The 21484-nt window shown below is 44.3% G+C and overlaps 1 protein-coding gene and 1 long non-coding RNA gene across 3 annotated transcripts in view; one reads left to right on the top strand and one right to left on the bottom strand.

The window, feature by feature from the left end:
* LOC147572601 (uncharacterized) overlaps positions 1 to 8449 on the top strand; it is a 36258-nt gene extending 27809 nt beyond the window's left edge. Inside the window, exons 2-3 of the long non-coding RNA XR_015245846.1 lie at positions 7467 to 7560; positions 8149 to 8449. This is a non-coding gene — a long non-coding RNA (uncharacterized LOC147572601). The remainder of the gene's footprint in view (positions 1 to 7466; positions 7561 to 8148) is intronic.
* Positions 1 to 15764, bottom strand: part of LPGAT1 (lysophosphatidylglycerol acyltransferase 1) — a 119673-nt gene extending 103909 nt beyond the window's left edge. Inside the window, exons 1-2 of one of the 2 annotated variants that reach the window (XM_086693393.1) lie at positions 15749 to 15764; positions 12550 to 12682 (exon numbers count right to left, since the gene is read on the bottom strand). The gene's annotated coding sequence lies outside the window, so the exon portion shown is untranslated. Of the gene's footprint in view, positions 1 to 12549; positions 12683 to 15748 lie in introns of those variants that run through there. The other variant, XM_086693392.1, reaches the window with a different exon arrangement.
* Positions 15765 to 21484: the final 5720 nt, after the last annotated feature.

A 21484-nucleotide genomic window follows, 5' to 3' on the forward strand; every position in this document is an offset into this window, starting at 1 on the left:
AAGAAGCACAATGCTAAATATCATAGCATTATCACATTTAATCTTCACAGCAGCACTATGAAGTAAGAACTATTGCCTGATTGATAGATGAGGAAACTGAGGTTTTGTAACTTTAAATACTTGCAAGGTCTCATGAACTCAAGTCTGCCTGGCTCAAAGTTGGAGCATGTGTTTCTAATTCATAGCATCAGTAATAATTACTATTTCATAAATATCACTTATGTGTCAGGCACATTATATACTTACCTTTATTCCTCACTTCAGCTCTGAAGTAGATTTAAATAATCATGAAGTTTTAATAAGGTATCATGCCTTATTAAATATTAATAGTAGCCTTAAACCAGTCCTGTGAGGTAACTGTACAGATATTTATAGGATATTATCTTATCAATTATTAATAATATTTTGATGGAGATTTACATTCAAAAGTATGAAAAGCTGATATTGAATTCCCTCAAAAGCAAACCACCTTTAGCATCTGTGTCCTCCTCCTCCTCCTCTTCCTCCCCAGTTCCTAGCACATCTTAGCTTACTCCTGTACCCAGTTCTAGCTGCTGCTCCTCACACCCAGGCTGGAGCCCATCCTAACTGAGGCCGGGAGTCTGTCTTAGTTTATTCCAGCTGCTATAACAGAGTACCATAAATGAGACAGCTTCTAAACAGCAGAAATTTATTTCTCACAATTCTATAGGCTGGGAAGTCCAAGATCAAGGTGCCAGCAGACTCAGTGTCTGGTGAGAGCCTGCTTCCTGGTTCGTTGAAAAGCCGTCTTTTCCCGGTGTCCTCACAGTGATGGGCAAGGTTGCTCTCTGGGATCTCTTTTATAAGAGCACTAATCCCATTTGTGAGAGTGGAGCCTAGAACCTCCCAAAGGTTCCACCTCCTAATACCGTCACATTAGGAATTTAGGATTTCAACATGAATTTGAGGGGTGGGGGGTGGGGAAGGACACAAACATTCAGTATATGGCAGGTTTCCGTATTTACAGGCTTAGCCTGTCCCCATAACCTCATCTCATGGAGTTCAGAAGTAAGTCTAGTCTCTAACACCTGGAGTCGGACTCCCTAATTATGGCTGCTGGGTAACCATTGCCCTGTTTCTTTAGTTTCTGGGAAGACCTGGGATTCAGTGTTCCTGAGGAATGCACAGAGGGTGATCGTGTTGATCTGTGAGGCACATGTCTCACTGCTTGGCCCTCAGCACACCTAGTCCTGAATTTTGACACGTATCCTGACCAGGACCTCGGTGCTGAGGCTGCAAATCAAAGGTCAGCAGGTTGGAACTATGCATTTCATGGCCAGGGTCACTGTTCTCCAGACTTTGAGTTGTTTTTTGCTGCAATCTCAATTTCATTTAGCTGTACTCCCTGCCCGCCTGCAACCTACCTTCCAGTGCCAAGTTTTCTGAAATTGTGATTAAGGTAACTAGGCCTCATGGGCTTTGTGCCTTCTCTGCCCAGCCGGGCCCCTATCCAAAGCAGTATGCTGCAGCAAGGAAAGACCTGGAGACAGATTTTCCCTAGCACTTGCTCAAGATGCTTAAACTTGAGGGTGTCTGTTAGCAGTGGGAGGTGTAGAGTATTCTAGGTGGGGAGAGAAAGCAGGTTGTCATAGAGAATTTTTTGCTGGTAACTTGTCTACTGTGATGTCAAAAGAAAGGTGTATGGGGCGGGGGGCTGGGTGGCTCAGTCGGTTAAGCGTCCAACTCTTGATTTTGGCTCATGATCTCATGGTTCGTGGATTTGAGCCCTGAACTAAGTGCAGGGCCTTCTTGAGATTCTCTCTCTCCCTCTCTCTCTTCCCCTTCCCTGCTTGTGCACGCGCATGTGTGTGTACTCTTTCTCTCTCAAAATAAATAAATGAATAGACTCAAATAAAAAAAAAAAAGAAAGGGATATGAATCTCCAAGACACAAGTATTTTGTTGTAAATTGTTTACTCATTCTAAATGAATATTCACTTCCAGATCTAATTTTTAAATTTTTATTATTTTTCTAAAAGAAGGGCCCCCAAATTTTATAAGCTTCAAGCCCACAAAACCTGGATCTGCCTTTGGGAAGACTCATACCCAAGCCTCATCTCCAGAGACTGTGATTTCATTGATCTGGGGCAGTAGATCTCAGCTGAGGTAAAATTATCCCGCCATGTGGATATCTAGCAATGTCTAGAGACATTTTTTGGTTATCACAACTGAGAATGGGGGAGGTTTGCTATTGGCATTAACAGATAAATGCCAGAGATGCTGCTAAAGATCCTACAAGGACAGGACCACTCCACAACAAAGAATTATCTGACCAAAAATGTCAATGGTGTTGCTCTGAGCATCAGCGTTCTTCAAAATCTTCCCAATTAATTTGAATATGCAAATGGGGTTGAGAACAACAGTTCTAGAGATAACAATAGCTAACCTTTATTACTGAGTACTATGTGCCAGCCACTGTTCTAAATGAATTAACTTATTTAGTCTCTGGAGTAAGCCTATGAAATAAGTACTATTATTATTCCCATTTTACAGCTGTGGAAACTGAGGTACAAATATTAAAAACACGTCCTAAGATTCAATCCCAGACAGTTGGGTTCCAAAGTCTGAGCAGTTGACTAGTATTGCACACCTGAGCCTCCTTGACTGACTTATTTCATCCAGCTAGAGATCTCTAGGGGAAAGGGAGGGAGAGTGCCTGGTGGCTCCCATAGCCATAATCCTGCCTACCCCCAACACTCAGAAATGAAAAGGAGAAAAGGTCTCAAAGTAGATACAGCTGAGGAGGCAGTGGGTGGGGGCGGTCTAGATCCACTCTGAAGTTTATGTCAACGGAGAGCAGTTGGGGGTATGGGTATTTGTTCCAGTTTCTCACATATGCCTGTGCCTTGTTCAATTTGATGAAATTTCTTAAAATGAAAGTTTAATCTAGATATGGTAGACCCCTGCTCGGGAACGAAAAAAAAAGGTGCCTTGGCCCATTAGACGGTAAATAAGTAATAGTAATTGTTGCTCCCATCACCATCTCTTGTACAGTAATGAGCTGTGTGGCAGTGTACCTTTCACAGATGGCCATATTTAATTGAAAGCCGTGCCCAGCAGCTGCCAGAAATGCTGGCTACCAGACTGGGAAAGGGGCTGCCAAATGAGAGGACTGCAGACAAGTTCTGTGGCAAAATGGTAGAAATATATAACGTGAAATGACTCTCTCTTTATTCACTGTTACAAAATGCTCCAGCAGAAAAGGATAGTACCAGCACACTTGGACATTGTTGTTGAATTCCATAACACCAGGATGATGAAGACAGCCGCTGCCTTCAGGGCAGGGGCTGTGGTGGGGATAAGGCAAAAATGCAAGTATTTCTAAAATAAAACGGGCTATGGAAAGAGGGCTAGCCCATGCTTGGAAGAGAACCCAAAGCCCCACATGGGAACTTCAGCGATGGCCAACTCCTTGATTTCAGCCCAGTGAGACCCTGAACAGAGGATCTAATTGTGCCATGTTTGGACTTGTGATTTATAGAAACTGTGAGATAATAAATCTGCATCGTTGTGAACTGCTAAGTTTGTGATAATTTTATACACAATAATAGGAAACAAATACAATGCATTATGATGGTTGATTTTTCAACGCCAAACCAACTTTACATTCCTGGGATGAGCCCTATTTGGTCATGATGTGTTGTCCTTGTATATACTGTTAGATTTGATTTGCTAAAATTTTGGTCAGAATTGTTTATATCTGTTTATGAGAGACATGGCTTGAAGTGAAAGTGAGAAGAAATTTGAAAGAGGAAGAAATGGAAGTAAGCTGAGAAAGGAAGACATGACAGATGGGAGAACAATGAGCAGAGGTGGGAAAATGTCAGAATAGGTTTTGAAAACAATCCAGCAATTCATCTGGCTGGATAGCCACATACAGGAAATCAAGTGGTGGGGAATGCAGCTGGTAAACTAGGGAAGAGAATGCACACTTAATTTGGGAGATGAAGTCAAAAGCCGCTGAAAGTCATTGTTGGACATGAGGGGATGAGCGAGCCAGAAGCAGTGTGTCATTTGAAGTGTACCAAACAGAACCTAGAGAGCAGTAGGGAGGCCCTTGCAATCGTCTGGTTAGAGGTCACTAGAGCCTAAGCCTGCACGTGGTCAGGGGGAGGAGAGGAAGCAAGGGACAGAGGAGGAGATCCAGCCCAGATGTTAGATTATCTCCACCTCCTCTTTGGACACCTGAAGAACACCAGCAGGACTTATTCTATCAACTGGTGATTGGAACCAAGTGCTGAAGGCAAATCTGAAAACTACTGGTCGTCTGCAGGTTCAGCTCCCTGTGTTCCCGCTGGATCCAGGCCTGGCTGGTTGGCCCCAGACAGTACACAGCTATTAGCGGGGCACAGGAGGCCCAACCCAGAAGGACTCGAAGCATCTGGTTTGAGTCTGATGTCTACTCTGGGATGGGAGGTGGTTCAGCTTAACAGAGGAAATGTGGGAGAGGGCCAAGGGGGTTCAGGGAGCAGAACTGTGCTCACTCAGTAGGGGCTTGAGGCATCTCTTTTGGGTTTGTGGTCGCAATGCAGGATCAGAAGCAGAAGCTGACAGGAAGGACCTTCCTGGAAGGAGCCATTGCCAGACCGGAGCTTATCCCACCACAGAGGTTAGAAGGGAACAGAGAAGGCTTGGGGAAACATGGCATGTTGGACATTTATTCTTGGTCCTTTGCCTCACACCGGCTCCCCAGGTGTGTGAGAGGCCCTATATTCGTGAGTACACTGGGCAGTCGCCCACAATGTCCTCCTGGGAGTTGCCCCTCTAAATTCATTCTTCCTCCAAGATGACAGCTTTTACTTTCACAGCAGAGGCAGGTGTCTCTAATGAGATGCTGGCATTCCCTGGGAGAGGATTAGTACGTCAGCGTACCTGACCATCTTGACAGGGGCACGGATATGTCTGGGAAGAGATAACATAGTGCATGGGACGGACTGATGAGGGGAGGAGAGACTACATCTGAGACATTGGGCTGAGGAAGTGAGGATGGGTGTCGTGAGAGCACTGAGGTGGGTGGCATTGGCAACAGAAGGAGCCCCCAGTTCACAGCTTCGCTCCAGCCTCACCCTGTAGCTTCGTACAACTCTCCTCCACGTTCCCTTCTGTGGTGGCTTTGAATTAGGTCCACTAATTCTTTGATCAACCACCGTTCAGTCGGCGAAGGGAGTTTGATTCTCTTCCCCTTGGTTATGGGCCAAACTTAGTGACTACTAATGGACAGAGTATGGCAGAAATAACTGTGTTACTTCCAGGACTAAGTCATATGGCTTTCCTCTTGGTTGCTCTCTCTTGAATCCGTTGCTCTGGGGGAAGCCAGCTGCCATGTCACGAGGAGAGGTCCACATGTCATGGAGCAGGGACCTCCTGCCAACAGCTCTGTGAGTTCAGCCACCATACGAGTGTATCCTCCAACCCCAGGCAAGCCTTAAAATGACTGCAGCCCCTGCTGACACCTGACTAACCCTGAGTAGAACCCTCCTGCTAAGCTGCTCTCAAATTCCTGACCTAAAGAAACTGAGATAATATGTATTTGTTATTTTAAGCCACTAAATGTTGTAGTGACTTGTTATTCAGCAAGAGATAACTGTTATACCTCCCAGTATACAGCCTCAATCAGCTGCTTCAGCAAATATGATTCAGTGGCCCTTAGCATGGAAAGGCCTAGCAAATAAAGATTATTGAGTAAGACCAATCTCTGTATTTTACACAGTTAAGGAAAACGAGACCCTATCTGGAATTTAGGGTCTTTGTTTAATTTTGCTTTGTTTAATTTTGCCTACTTGAAGTAATACTTTTGAACTGTGACATGGAAAGTTGTATGTTGGAGTATACAGATTTATGCACAGCCCTGAGACAGAATTCATTATTCGGCTTATAAACACCAGTTTTTGGCCTTGCCTATGATGGAGAATTTAAAGGGGCATAACACCAGAATTATAAAGTGTGCCATGAGACATGCTGACTGGGGAGTAAATCCATGGAAAAGCTGTTTCCGTTAGCCCGGAGGTGTCTCAACAAGAGGATAAATCTCAAAACTGGTAACAATCCCCACCGACTCGCCAGGGTGGAGCAGTGTACCCTTTCTCCATCTATTCTGATCCCAGGAAGGTGGCTCTAGGTCCACTGACCTGACCCCCCACCCCGCCTGAAGAAGGGAAGAAGAGTCTGGCTTGATAGGAATGAAAACAAGTGAAAATGGAAGGCACAGTCTGAGGCAAGTGCCGTCTAGCTCAGAATTCTCGGATGACCTGGACCAAACAGAGATAGCTAGGGCAGGATAATCAAGTCCATCAGGGCAGTCCGTGGACATATCTGAGAGGTCCCTGAGGACAGCCCTCACCAGTGCTGTCAGGGGCTTCCTAACCTGAGCCCGTTGAATGTCGGACCTAGAAGCGATTGAGAATTAGGACAGCAGCTCCGAAAGTGCTGGGGAAGGAGGCAATTGTGGATATCTCTTCTCTCACCTGCTCTCTTCTCCTTCCCCAGCAGGTGGGAGCATGCAAGTCCATCACCTCTGCTCTTCTAAGGCAAGGGTAGGAGGCTGGCACAGACCCAGAGACCTCAACTTCCTCAGGCAGCTTTCCCTCTTCCCTGTTTCAGATGTGATCCCTCCACCTTCTGAGAGCTCACTCTGCTGCACCTGTACCTGCCTTCCAGCACCATGGTGTCACATCACACTTTGTATTTTTTTTAAGTTGTTCGTTTATTTATTTAAGTAATCTCTACACCCAGCGTGGGGCTCCAACTCATGACCCTGAGGTCAAGAGCCACATGCTCCTCCACCTGAGCCAGCCAGGCGCCCATCGTATTTTGTGTTACTGTGTTATATTCCCTCATAGCGGATACTGTGGTGTGCCAGATCCCCACCTCCGGAGCTGAGGAACAAATCCCCCCAACTTCTGGGGAGGTCGCCTGCTGAAAGCTCATCGCTGAGTCCCTCCCCAGGAATTTCCCTCCCCCGAAGGGAACCATCTTGCCCAAGTATTCTCCCTCCCAGGAGGGGGAGGCCCACACCCAATGACATTCTACAAAGGCACATATCCCTCGCCTCAATTCTGGACCTCTCTGAAGGGCCATCTCACTTCAGAGCTTCCTATGGAATCACATTCCACTTCAGCTCCCTCTTCTAAGTGATTTTTAGTGGCAGTGCCTATAGCCTTATTGGAGCTGTATTTCTGCTCTAATGGGTCCCAGTCAACTTTCCCAGCAAGAGGTTGTAAGGCAGGTCCTCCAGTGGGTTGGCATTTTACTCTTCTAACAACCTTCTGCTCTGCTTGATCAGCCTTGTAGCCACCCCTCCCCTCCCCCCGCCATGTTATAGCCGCCTTCCTAACCCCCTGGGGAATACCAGAGGCCATCTGCGGCGTTGGGTTCTAGATTACACAAATCCAGGAGGTCAAAGTTCTTAGCTGGGCTCCTTGTTAACATTTATTTTTGTATCCCCAGAATCTAGCACCAAGTCTGGCTCGAAAATGTTTGCATGAAAGAATGAACGGACGAAATGATGACTCTCACTCCCTGGGATGGTGAAAGCCCACAGGTAGGTTAATCTGGCAAGCATGGTGCCTTTGGTCATTCTCTGCAGACAAGAAGCATCAGCCTGAGATTCTTAATTCTTCACCCAGAGCACAGCGACCTTTACAGATTTTTCTCTTCTGTACTTTTTCCCTTTCAAATGCAAACACCAACACCATGCTTCCAGGAGCAGAGGATTCCTACCCTGAATGACTCTATTATGTTTGAGCCCCACATCGGCACTACGGAGCAGGTCACACAGAGCTCTCCCATTCTCCCAGGTGGGCCCTGCCCCCACCCCTGGGGTTTAGTTCCCATCAAAACCTCCCAGGAAAGTCCCATCTTCACCCCCAGTGCGGGCACTCTCTAAGCCAGGCTCGGCTGACAAAGGCCCCTCAGTTTTCCCTTTCCTAACCAAAGTGTCTAGGGTGACAACCCCCACTCTCCACCCCAGCCCCAGGGGAATTCATTCCGTATTCAGTTATGTTCGTATACTCATCAGATGAGACTCCTGTTCTGTAAATCCAGGAGATATTCATTGTTTTGATTGATTTAAAGTGACTGCCTATCTCTTCTCGCTTAACTGATTTTAATTTCATTTCTTTTATTTCAGATCCATGATGCCCTCCTCATGGCTCATCTCACTGTTAACTTCTCGTTTCCTCTGGGGCCCCCAAAACGGTATGTAAGGATGGCTTTCCTTTTAAATGCTCGGTACTGTTGACTGCTCACGGGGCACAGCCTAGCCTACCAGGTAGCTAGCGAGGCACTTCTTTTTTTTTGTTGGTTTCAGCTTTATTGAGATATGGTTGAAATATAACATTGGAAGTTTAGGGTGCACAGTGAGATGATTTGATACATGTAAATACTGTGACGTGATTACCACGAGATTAGTTAACTCATCTATCACCGGACACTATCGCCATTTTGTTGTTATGTTTGTAGTAAGAACATTTAAGATCTGGTCTCCTAGCAACTTTCAAATATAGAATACAGTTTTGTTAACTAGAGTCACAATGCCATACAGTAGGTTTCCAGAACTTCTTCATCTCATGGCTAGAAGTTTGTGCCCTGACCTACATTTTCCCCATTCCCCAGCACCCCCACCATCGTACTCTGTTTCCATAAGTTTGGCTTTTTTAGATTCTACATATAAATGAAAATATGCGGTATTTGTCTTTCTCTGTCTAGATTATTGCACTTAGCATAACACCCTCTAGGTTCATCCGGGTCATAAATGGCAAGATTTCCTTCTTTTTTATAACTGAGTGATATTTTAGTGTGTGTGTGTGTGTGTGTGTGTGTGTACAGTATTTTATTTATCCATTCATCCATAGACACTTAAAGCTGTTTTCATATCCTAGCTGTTGTTTTTTTAAGCTCTTTAAAACATTTTTTTCTGTTTATGTATTTTTGAAAGTGAGAGAGAGCATGCATGTGTGCATGAGTAAGGGAGGGGCAGAGAGCAGGCTCCAGGCTCCACGCTGTCATCACAGAGCCCAACGCAGGGCTTGAACTCACAAACCGAGAGATCACCACCTGAGCCAAAGCCGGACACTTTACCAACTGAGCCATTCAGGTGCCCCTCATATCCTGGCTATTATAAATAAAGCTACAATGAACATGAGAGAGAAGATATCTCTGCAACATAGTGATTTCATCTCCTTTGGATATATACCCAGAAGTAGGATGGCTGGACGATGTGATATGGTACTTCTATTTTCAATTTCTTGAGGAGGCTTCATATTGCTTTCCATAGTGGTGGCACCAAGTAACATTCTCACCAACAGTGCTCCCTTTCCTCCAGATCCTCACTAGCACTTGCTATCCTAGTGAGCCAATTCTGATCCTTCTCTGCCCTTCCCTTTTTCCCCAGTTACTGGCTCATTCAATAATCAAGTATGGAGCACCCAGCAAGGTTCAGGTTCAGAGCCATCTGCTTGGGATACAGGATACATATGTCTTGGTGGACCCTACCTTCAAGAACCCACAGTGAGGGAGGCATGGAAGTGTGATGTGGTCAGGGCAATGAGGGAACAACCCATTTAAGAGGATGGAAGAGGATAGTGACCTTGGGAGGTTTCCTAAGGGAGGAGATACCCATTTGTCATAAAAGATTAGTAGGTGATGGCCTCATGGAGAGGAGAAGATATGAATATCCATTTATGATTCGATCACTAAGTGTGTTTTGGGACCTGCCACATACCAGACAAAGTTCTAGGTGCTGGAGAGATAGCAATGAACAAAATAGAAAGTTCACACTCCTGGGAAGAAACAGACAATAAGCAACATAAATAAGTAAAATATATACTATGTCATAAGGTGATAAGAGTTATAGAGAGGAAAATAAATCAGGGAAGGGGATTTAAGTATGCATGTGTGTAAGGGGGTGACTCTTAAAAATGGTAGTTTTGGGGCACTTGGGTGGCTCAGTTAGTTAAGCATCCTAACTCTTGATTTTGACTCAGGTCATGATTTGAAGTTCGCGGGTCTAAGCCCTGCATTGGGCCCCACACTGACAGCGTGGAGCCTGCTTGGGAGTCTCTCTCCCTCTCTCTCTGTCCCCCTCCCCCAAAATACATAAATAAACTTCAAACAAAATGGTAGTTTAAAATGGTAGCTAGGGAATGCTACTCTATTTTTACCAATCCCTTTTGTCTTCATGGTGGTTTAAACTATTTGCAAAGTGCTCTTACATCTATTAGCTTATTCAGTTCTGAAAATAATCCCACAAAGGGGTAGGAAAAATTGGTCTCCTTGTCTCTGTTGTTCCCTGTATTTGTTTGCTAGGGCTGCTGTAAAAAGCACCACTTCGTGGCTTAAACAATAGAAATGTACTTTCTTATAGCTTTGGAGGCTGGAAGTCTGAGGTCACGCTGTGGGCTGGGTTGGCTCGTTCCGGGAGCTATGAGGGAAGCACTGCTCTGGGCCTCTCCCTTTGGCTTGTACATGGCTGCCTTCCTCTTGTATCTCTTAACCTAGTTGTCCCTCTATTTGTGTCTCTGTGTCCAGATTTCTTGTTGCTATGATGACTCCAGTCCTATAGGATCAGGTCCCACCCTAATGCCCTGATTTCGACTTGATTACCTCTTTAAAGGCCCTATCTCCAAATCAGGCTACATTCTGAAGTACTGTGGGGTTAAGATCCAACACGTGAATTGTGATGGAGGTAGGAGGTGAGGGACACAGGTCAACCCATATCACTCCTCAAATTACTGACCTTTGCATTTCACAAGATACATGGAAGCTCTTATCGAGCTGGTTAGCTCGAGGCTAGAGGTACAAGACAGCCTACACTATGCGTGATCACTCTCAATTCATAAGCCTACTTACCTAAGACCATTTATCCAGGACTGAAGTCACTTTACATGAAGGGTTCTACTTGACTCATTTGGAAAGCCAAAAAAAATTTTTTTTAAAGGACCCAACATATCTAGGTTGAATTAGATTTTGATTCCGGGATCAGCCACCTCTTTTAACTCTGAGTAACCCTGAAAAATCCAGACTAAGCAGGGCCTTGAGTGAGCTGCTAAAGCTAAGAAAGCCAGCAGAAAGAACAAGAGAGAAAGGACTGATTAAAAGGGATATGAACCCAAGAAGGAAGGAGAATATTGAACAAAGGGGAAGTAAAGAGGGTAGGGAGCTGCAAACCCTCTGGTCATGTCAGAAATTATACCTCTTCGCTGGAGATTAAGTAACATACGCAAATGTATTTTGAAAGGTTGAAAGTGTTACAATTGTAAGGCGTTCTCTTCTGAGGTAGAAAAACAGGGCATTGTCCCCTCTGGAGACTGGTACAACCAGATTTTTCTGGCAGACTGCTTCCTAGTCTTGCCTTCATTTAATTTCGTCATCACAAATAGAATATCATAAATCTGGGAGTTGCCAGCATCCATCGTCATTGCGTTGAGGAGGTTGCTCTTTTTAATTAACAAGTGTGAAAATTTCCAAGTCACGCTGACCTCCATGCTAACTTAACTGGGAGTGTCAGGTTGGAACACTGCTTTCTCCTGAGGTCCTGACTTAACTCTTACTGTAGAAGTCAAGAGAGTTGGAATTAATGTCCCTGGCTCTCATATCTCACTCCTGCCTTGTCTACGACCCCTGCAAATAGCAATTAGCTGTGTTGCAGAGCCTTCCTCCCAGTGATTCTCAAAAGCAACCCAAGGCACACCTGATGGACCTCAAACTGACCTGAGAAAGTTCACCTTCTCATTAGTCCTTTGGGACAAACTATTTACAAATGCATATGATTGCTTTTATGTACATCTAAGACCTACTTAGTAATAGCATGCTAAGTGAATTATGAAAGGTTAATCTAATTTGGAATTCATAAACCAGAATCAACGAGCTACTAAATTCTATTGAGGATTCTAATTTAATATTCCACCAAGAAGTCTGGCTCTCAGAGAAAGTTCTGGTGGACCCTTGCCCACTTTCTCTGGATGGCGCTTTGTCATTACTCTATACTGCCCTGTGTGAGTTGAGGTCTTCAAGTGCTGCCATTCTTGCTTCTAATTATAATTACTGTTAACTTTGCTTCATCATTATCAAGTTAGTTGTGATGTGTTTGGTTAAAGTGACTAGCGTTGCATAGTTGTTTCAACTGTATTTTTTGGCTTTTTTTTTTTTTTGTATTTTTTGGCTTTTAATTTTCCAGTAATTAGACTCAAAGACCATCATGCATTGCTGTTTGAATATGAATCATTTATGCCCTAATTGCTAAAGCATGTGTACACTTAATCTCCCAAAACATACTTTGTAATGGCCCCTCAATAGTATTCTTGAATTATTTTTCCATTAGTACATGGGAAAGGAAGAGATTGATTGGCTATGGACTACTTGCCCGGCTTAGAGTGGGCTCAAGGAGGAAAAAGACAAGATTGAAAACCACTGTTTTAGACTCTGGGAATAATCAACTAAATTTACTGCATGTTTTGCAAGTAGCTTGTAAATGGCACGTACAAACTCATTTCCCTTGGTAAATGCCTGGGAAATAAATATCCACACTTACCTTTCTCCAACCGCTACTTGGCTGCAGGCTCACTGTGGCTGGAGCAGGAAGTAATGCCGTCCAACGGATCAGGTGGCAGAGTGGTGATCGGCAGTGGGGTGGGGCCGACTTCAGAGCAAAGGTTTCGGGGCAACTCTAAATATGATTGGCAGAGTCACAAACAACGCTGAGCTCTACAAACAGTGGCCACTGCTCGAAGCAATAAGTTTCTGTTCAAGTTTGTGATAATTGCTGGTTGCACATCAATGAATGGCCAGTGCCCATACAAGTCCAAAGTGACTTGAGGAGACCACTCTGGGGTTAATCTGGGCATCCAAGTATTCGGAATCCCCCAAAGCTGGCCCCGGGCTGACTTGAGGCATAATCACTCCCCTGTACATCCCACTGAATGTTCCTTGTATCTACGTTATAGCGCTGTGTTCTGCTTTGCTTTGTAGTGGTTTATAAAGGTCTAACTTCCTTGCAGACTTTGTTTCTTTGGAGCAGGACCAAGTTTTACCCACCTTTAGGAGGCAGCTTGGCAGAGGGCCAGCAGCAGAGGCCAGGAGATCAGAGAAACCTGGAGAGAATCTTGGCTCTCCAGTGACTGACTAAATAAATGACTTATACAAGGAGTGATACCCAAAGGTGTTGCCAGTTTACATTTATGACTTAACCCAGAGACTAAAATAGTTTCAGATTACTTCCCTACCCGCTCTCATAAATAGATAGATAGATGGCTGGCTGGCTGGCTGGCTAGATAAAGATATCTGTCTCAATCATTCTTTCTACACACACACACACACACACACACACACACACACACACACAATCAGCTCTGCTTCTTTCTGTAATTGCCCTCATTTTCTCCTACTATAAATGAGCTTCCTCCATACAAGTGGTGGCAGTGGTTTCAAATACTTTGATTTCTTTAATTTCTGCTCAGCAACTCAGAGGGAAAGAGGACTTCTCTTTCTCCATATTAGTATATATGAGCCCAAAGAAGTCTCTGATTAGCCATATCTGGGTTGTATGACCACCCTTGGGAGGGGAGAAGGACTTTGTATTGGCAGTCCCACCAGAATCTACTGGTGCAATGGGGAGAGGAAATTCCCTAGAGGAAAGGGTCTTTGTAAATGCTGTTAACAAAAATAAGAATTGAGGTGTGGGGGGGGGAGGGGTGGAGGTGAGGGGGGAAGGTGCTGAATTTGGTCAGACAAAATAGCAGCCATCTATTTCAATCAACAGGATGCTATATGTAAGGCAACAGGGCCTGGTACGAAAATAGACATTAAACTGAGCCACCCATGTCTTCCATTTTTGGCAGCTTCCAGTCCCCCTGTTCTTGGTGTCTCCTACCTCCTTTCTTAAGTATTTTTGTCCCAGGCACACCCAAAGTTACTTCTGGGACTGTAGGGAAACTGCAGCCAAAGGGGACACAAAGGACCCTGCCCCGCTTGACTCCATCCAGGAGCAGGAGAGAAAATATGCTTTCATTCTGGAATAGAAGGAAGGCTCACAGGGAAATCTGAAAGCTGCAGTGGTAAAGGAAAGTGAGCAGAGAGGCCATTATCAGGCCTACTCTCTTAGTGCTTGAGGAATCGTGAGCCGGGGCACAGCAAGTCCCATCAAAATTAGTGGCAGGATGGGGTGCCTGGGTGGCACAGTTAGTTGAGCGGCTGACTCTTGATTCAGGCTCAGGTCATGGTCTCATGGTTCTGGGGATTGAGCCCCGTGCTGGGCTCTGTGCTGGCAGCACAGAGCCTGCTTGAGATTCTCTGTCTCTCTCTGTCCACCCCTCCCCTGCTTGCTCTCACGCTCTCTCTAAAAAATCAATAAATATGGGCGCCTGGGTGGCTCAGTCGGTTGAGTATTTAACTTCGGCTCAGGTCAAGACCTCACGGCTTGTGAGTTCGAGCCCCGCGTCGGGTTCTGTGCTGACAGCTCAGAGCCTGGAACCTGCTTCGCTTCTGTGTCTCCCTCTCTCTCTGCCCCTCCCCTGCTTGTGCTCTTTCTTTCTCTCTTTCAAAAATAAACATTAAAAAAAAATCAATAAATAAACTTTTTTTTTTTTTAATTACAGGAGAAAAAGAATTAGTGGCAGGGTTCAGGGAAGGGCCAATAGACTGATAGGTGGGGTTTCCTTTCTCCTTCCCCTCCTCCCTCTCCTCCTGCTTCTTCTCTTCTCTGCGGTTTTTCCACCATATCAGGGAACTCAAGGCAGTGTTTCTCCCCTTGCCAGAGGCTCGGCACCAAGAGTGCCCCACTCAAGGGCTGAGGTGTTTAATCAGGAAGCAGAGAGTGATTTAACTCAGGCCCAGATAAGGCCTGGGGGTGGAGGGCATGCCAGGTTTCAATCCAGTAACCTGCACGGTGGGGCTTTGCTCTGAGTCCATGACAGAGAAGACACCTGTGGAGGAGGGGTTGCTGACAGACCCAGGCTTGGGTTTGAGCAAGTTGGCCCTGGTGACGGACTCAGAGCCAATGGGAACCATTTCCCCAGCACTGGGAAGAGTCAACACCTACACAAGGGTTTGTACTGAGTCCGTGATGATTTTCTGTTTCTGGTTTTGTTTTTGTTTTTCCGTCAGAAGCACACTCCAATAAGACTGGAAGTGCAGAGAGAAAGAGATAATATATGGTTTCCCCAGTGCTCGGCCATAGCCGGGGGCTGAGTGATGCAGGAGGTTGGGGACAGGAGAAAGTAAACGATGGAAGTTTAAGGCCCCCCTCCCAGGCAGCTGTGATGTACAGAAAAGAGAAGGGATGTGGAATCAGGAGATCTGAATTTAAAGTCCGACTCAACTTCTTACTCACTGGGTGATCTTGGACAAGTTACTTGGCTCCTCTGTGCCTCAGTTTCCTCATTGGAAAGAATAGAGACAATAATATTTCAAAGGGTTGTTGTCAGGACGAAAAGAGTAAATACTGCTAATGTATTATTCCATTTCTCTGGGTCTACTAACTTCCTCAGGAAGCTGGAGAATGTAGTTGTTAAGGGCTTCGAAGGTGGAATTTGACAGAGCTGAGTTTAAATGCCCATTTTGAATCACAAATAGAGATATTTACGTCTGGAATGATCAAATACCTGGGATTTGCTTCAAAATAATGCAGGAAGTGGAGAGCCAGCGGGGTCTCACAGAAACCAGACTGGCCAGAGGTTGATAATTATTGAGGCCGGGTGATGGAGACATGGGGGTTTATCAGAGAATTGCCCTACCTTGTATATACAGGCGGTCTTCACTTTGCATGGTTCTGATATGCATGGATTGCGGTTGCCATGGTTGAGTTAGATAACAACAGTCCGTCCACAACACAGTTCAAATTTCAGTTACCACGGTATATTAACCGTGAGTAATTGCGTAGAGCACACGTTCTGCTGCTAGCTCTTCAGTGCTCAAGTCACTGCATAAAAACCCGACGCATGTCACGATCAGTGAGCTGTCCCATCACTTCTTTTAAAGGCTGTCGCTTGGTTGTTGGTCACCGCCCATCTGTTGTTGGGCTCATTGGCAGACAGGGAAGCATGTGCTGAGTTGCCTGCCTGTCCCCCAGCAATAAACCCACACGACATTGTACAAAAATGGATAATCGAAAGAGAGCATTGGCCGACAGAGATGGACATGCACCAGAGACATGGAAAGTGATAATACTGAAGGTGAAATGGGAGATCACGACTGTGGGTATGTTGGTGTTCCCGCCATCCGAGACCACAGATACAGCTGGAGGATGTCGGCAAAGGCAAGCTCAGGGACATACGTGCTGGTGACGAAAAGGATGATGGTGTCTGAGAGGAAGTGACACCAGGAAAATGTTCACATGGAAGGCACTCTGGGAGGTGTTTCACAAAATGGAAAGTCCAAATGATAAAATGTTGGAAACTGATCCAATCTTAGAAAGGAAGTTGACGGTTTGCCAAGGCATTAAAAAAATGCTCAGTCTGTGTTGTATGTTACATGAGGAGAAGGCACTGTTCAAACTACTCCTGATATGTTTTTTTTTTTTTTTAGAAAGAAATAAAATACTTTTCTTTGTGATGTGTCTAATGTTTTAAGTTGCAGGGTACTAAATAAACATTAGCATTGCTTTTTTTTTTTTTTCATGTCCTGATACATTTACAACTGGCAGAGAATTTTAAATGTTTTGACAAAAATATTTGAAGGTCGGGGCACCTGGATGGCTCAGTCGGTTAAGCGTCCCAACTTCGGCTCAGGTCATGATCCCACAGTCCATGAGTTCGAGCCCTGCATCAGGCTCTGTTCTGACGGCTTAGAGCCTGGAGCCTGCTTCAGATTCTGTGTCTCCATCTCTCTCTCTCTCTCTCTCTCTCTCTCTCTCTCTCTCTCTCCGCCCCTCCCCCACTGGTGCTCTCTCTCAAAAATAAATAAATAAACATTTAAAAAAATATTTGAAGGTCACCAAACAATTGTAATTTTTCTCATTATTTACAAACATCCCTTTGCACGGTTTCAGCTCTCAGGGCCGTTTTAACAGTCCTGCGCACTGTGGTGAGTGCGTTTTCCATTTAGACATTTTTCAATACTGGATAGTTTTTTCTCATCCCTATTACCCACTTTTTAATGCAAACTAACTTTCCTGTGCCTCATCTGTCAAATGGGAACAGTAAGAGTAATCACTTTGCTGTGTTGCTGTGAAGTTTTAACAAGTTAACGCCTGTCGGATACTCAACAGAGTGAACGATGACGTCAGTAAAGCATCTAATGCATGTCGGCCGCTGTTCTATTTATTCGCCTGGACCAGAGACAGATAAAAGACACTGAGAGATCACCAAGTATCACTGTGTTATAATAATCACCACTGCTGTCGTCAGATGTCTGTCAGTCGTTTCCTGTTTACCTACTTCCTTAAAATGCTGCCCGGAGTACTACGCAGGAGATTTCAGACATTTTCATTTGGATGTTTGAATGTTACTATAGACCTAACTAATTTCCTGCCTCCTTCCTCTGAACTGCATTTCTCCTCCTGCGCTCTGGATCCAACACACTTAGCCTCCGTATCTTTCAAAAATGCATCTGTCATGATTCAGCTCCTCGACCCTCAGGTACCACAAGTGGCCTTCTCCTCTGAGCATTTTCTCCTCCTTCTCCCGTAGCATTTTGCATCTCTCCTGTCACTCTTTGCTTGTTTGTTTGTTTAATTACTTATTTGTTTAGAAAGAGAGAGTGCCTGCACATAAGCACAAGCGGGGGAGGGCAGAGAGAGAGAGAGAGAGAGAGAGAGAGAATCCTAAATAAGCTCTGCGATCTTAGTAGAGCCTGACGTGGGGCTCGAACTCAGGAACCGTGAAATCATGACCTGAGCCGAAATCAAGAGTGGGACGCATAGCTGACTGAGCCACCCAGCCCCACCCCTCCCCCCCCCCCCCCCCGGGCACTTTTCATTATGAGCAGATTACAACCCTGTCTCCCCCTTTCAACTGTAAACTCCTTGCAGAGGGAGACTGTAATAGGAAAATGGCACCTCATCCTTTGTGCGATTCCCTGACACCACCCTGATTTTCACTCAGGTGTTTACTTTCTGGCCTATTAGCTTTGGGGAAGGATGACTCCACTCCCCCACCCCAACCAAAAAGATGGGATTTTATTGCCTAAAGGTAGTTCCTGTTGTGCCGAGGCAACTGGTTTAGGCTTGGGTTTCTGAACCAGTCAATGCATGACATTTCTTTGGATGTGGGGATTGGTTTTGAAAGGAGCACATGGTCCAGTTGGACCAATGAAAAATGGAGTTAACTTTGCTAGGTGCTTCTGGGAAAAAAGTGTCTTTGCTTTTAAAAGTGAACCTCCAGGGGCCCCTGGAGGACAGTGGCTCAGTTGGTTAAGCATTCGACTCTTGATTTTGGCTCTGGTCATCATCTCACAGTTCTGTTTGTGAGCTCGAGCCCTGCATCCGGCTCTGCACTGACAGTGTGGAGCCTCCTTGGGATTCTCTCTCTCCTTCCTCTGTTCCTCCCCCACTTCTGCTCTCTCTCTCTCTCTCAAAATAAATAAACTTTAAAAAAAAATGAAAAAAGAAAAAGTGAACCTCCATGAAAGCTTTCCTCTCTTTGGGAAATCCAGGCCTTTAGAAGAGCTGTGTCACAACGTGGGAAGCCAACCTGAAGATGATGTCAGTACGCAGAGGGAAGATGACCCAGGAGCCACTGAATTAATCCAACACTGAAGCCTGAACTTCTGTAGACATGAGCCAAAAAAACACTACTTATTAATTGGAGCCTCATTCTCTGGAACTTGCCACGCAAGGGTACTGAACTGAACTTTATCTTCAACTTTGTATCCACTGTAGCGTCTGTGATATGGTAGGCAAGAAATGCTTGTTGGGTTGGATAAACTCCTGATCCTAGTACAGTTCCCCTCTGGCTCTCTGCGTCTTGTCTGTAGAGCAATTCTCCTCACACAGGTCTCTGAAAGCTCCCCTCCTCACCTGAGCTTCTGATTTGAATAGTTTATTTTTCTAAAACTGAAACAGAGCTGCCTGAAGTGACGGGAACGTTCTTGTGTATCCAGTCCTGCTCTCTCTTGGAATTTCCTTGATGAACACTGGCAAATCTGAACTCATGGACTCTCCTTTTTTAGACTGGTCTGCCACTTTTTAGATTGCAATTGTAGTCACTTCAAAATACTTTCATGAAATGTTAACTGTATTACTTCCCAGCACTAACTTTGCAATCACCAGAATCTAATCAATCAGCTGCCTGCAAATTGCATTTTAGGGTAGGTTGTTGTTGTTAAGTATTCAATCACCAAATACTTGAGTTGCAAAATCCCACACTATGGAATGACATAATTTTTAGAAAGTTTTCTGTTTATTTTCTTCATGTCTGGATATGGATTATTAAGAGCTTTGTTGTTATTAAGTAACATTTCTTAACTTAAATATATTGTCCTTTGTCTAATTTATACCTGTCCCATCAGTTATTGTTTTATTTAATTTTTTAATTTAAGTTTATTTAAGTAATCTCTACACCCAACATGAGGCTTAAACTCACAACTCTGAGAACAAGAGTTACATGCTCTTCCAATTGAGCCAGCCAGGCACCCCTCATTTTTTTTTTTTTAAATGGTACTCCCCTACCTTAGGGATAGTAAATAGGCCCAGAGATTAACACTGATCCTAACACAGATACCTGTAGGCCGCCTAGAAATGGTTTTGCGTGAGAGTATCATCCAATCACATTGCCCTATACTATGCTTGGGCAGATAATTAGACCATCTCTCAGACATTCTGAGTATGAACCATAGATAGGGAAATGCATACTGAGGAATTAAAAAAATTAAGCTTAATCACATTAAAATTAAGTACTTCTCATCATCATCAGAAGACCAGATAGTGAGTGAAAAGATGAGCCCCAAGGTGGGAGAAAATATTTGCAACATTATGTAATAATTGTTACATAAAAGAATTCCTAAAAGTTAATATGAAAGAGATAGACAACCCAATAGTTCTACTCAAAAGTTTTGAATAGGCACAAAAGGGCAAGTCCAGATGGCCAATAAATAATATAAAAAGATATTTAACCTCATTAGAAGTTGGGAAATGTGAATTAAACCCCAACAACACAACGTTATGCCTCTACCAGTTAGACAATATTAGAAGATCCAGAAATAACACATCAGACAAGGGTATGGGACAAAGGGAACACAAATACACTGTAGGAGGGGCTGTAATTGGCACAATCACTATGAGAGTTTGACATTACTGAGTAATTAATGACCCATTAATTGTACCCCTAAGAATCTACCTACCCTAGAGAACTCTGTCCACTTGTGCACCAAGAAATATGTAAAAGAATGTTCATAACATGATAACAAAAAAACCCAGAAACAACCTAAATATCTATAAAAGATAGAATGGCTAAATTATGGTGTATTCTTACAAAGGAATACCATCAGCCAATGAAAATGACCAATAGCTACATGCAAACAACGTGATTAATCCCAGCTGGCAAGAAGTGGTAAAGAGTATGGAAGAGGTATGTCCATTGACCTTCGTGGCTGATGGCTTTGCCTTCTTGAGGTTATTCTGGCATCTATTTTTCTTCCTGGCAGCATTTGAAGTGAGCTCTGGATTAAGCCCTCTTTGGTGCCATGCAAATTTCACAGCTGGCTTCCTACTGGGGCTTATGTCAGAGGCTCAAGGCCAAGGGTTTCTTTATGCCTTGAAGACTTAGAGATTTTTTTTTTTTTTTCTGGATGAGGCTTGTTTCTTTGGCAATGTAAAAGTCTAAAAACCGTAAAAGCTTCAGTCAGTTCCATGAACCAGTCACCATTCCCAAAGTTCTTTTCTGAACATCGTTCGTAAAGCTGCTTTATTTCTTTGCTTCCTTGATTGATCAATAACTCTCTCTCTCTCTCTCTCTCTCTCATTTTAATAGTGGCTACATTGAGTCCATCTGAAATGATAGGCTTCAGGGTAAATTCCTAGACCCTTAGTCTCACCTTTGCCACAGGCCTGGCTCTTGGTTCGGCTAAGAAGTATTAACTGACCTTTGAAAAATGCTCTAGACAACTATAGTTTTATATCTTCTTGTTTTGGGTAGAGAGGCAATTGACTTTAAAGATCCCTATTTCTGGGTTCATGGCGGTCTGGCCAGTGTTTGCCAGCACTCTGTTGCAGTGTATTACTAAAAAACAGGAAGGAGCAGCCAGTATATACTAACAATGTGGTTTTATGCAACGACTTCATGTAGATTTAGGGGCTTAGGCAATTGGTCTGTCCTTCAAATAATGGCAGGTGACAATCTTGACAAGTTTTTGCCCCAGCATAACAAGGACACTGTCTCTCTAGTAAACCACATCAATTATCTTATGTCCCAACTGCTAAGCCAATGCCACATATTTTTGCTTTTTATGGTAACAATACCATACTTTTGGTACCAATTTCTGTATTCATTAGGGTGAGGTTAGTTTGCTCTAACAAAGAGACCCATCAAAAATCC

This window comes from Puma concolor, chromosome E4 (genome assembly GCF_028749965.1).
Source record: "Puma concolor isolate L17-30 chromosome E4, mPumCon1.1.hap2, whole genome shotgun sequence".
Classification (NCBI taxonomy): Eukaryota; Metazoa; Chordata; class Mammalia; order Carnivora; family Felidae; genus Puma; species Puma concolor.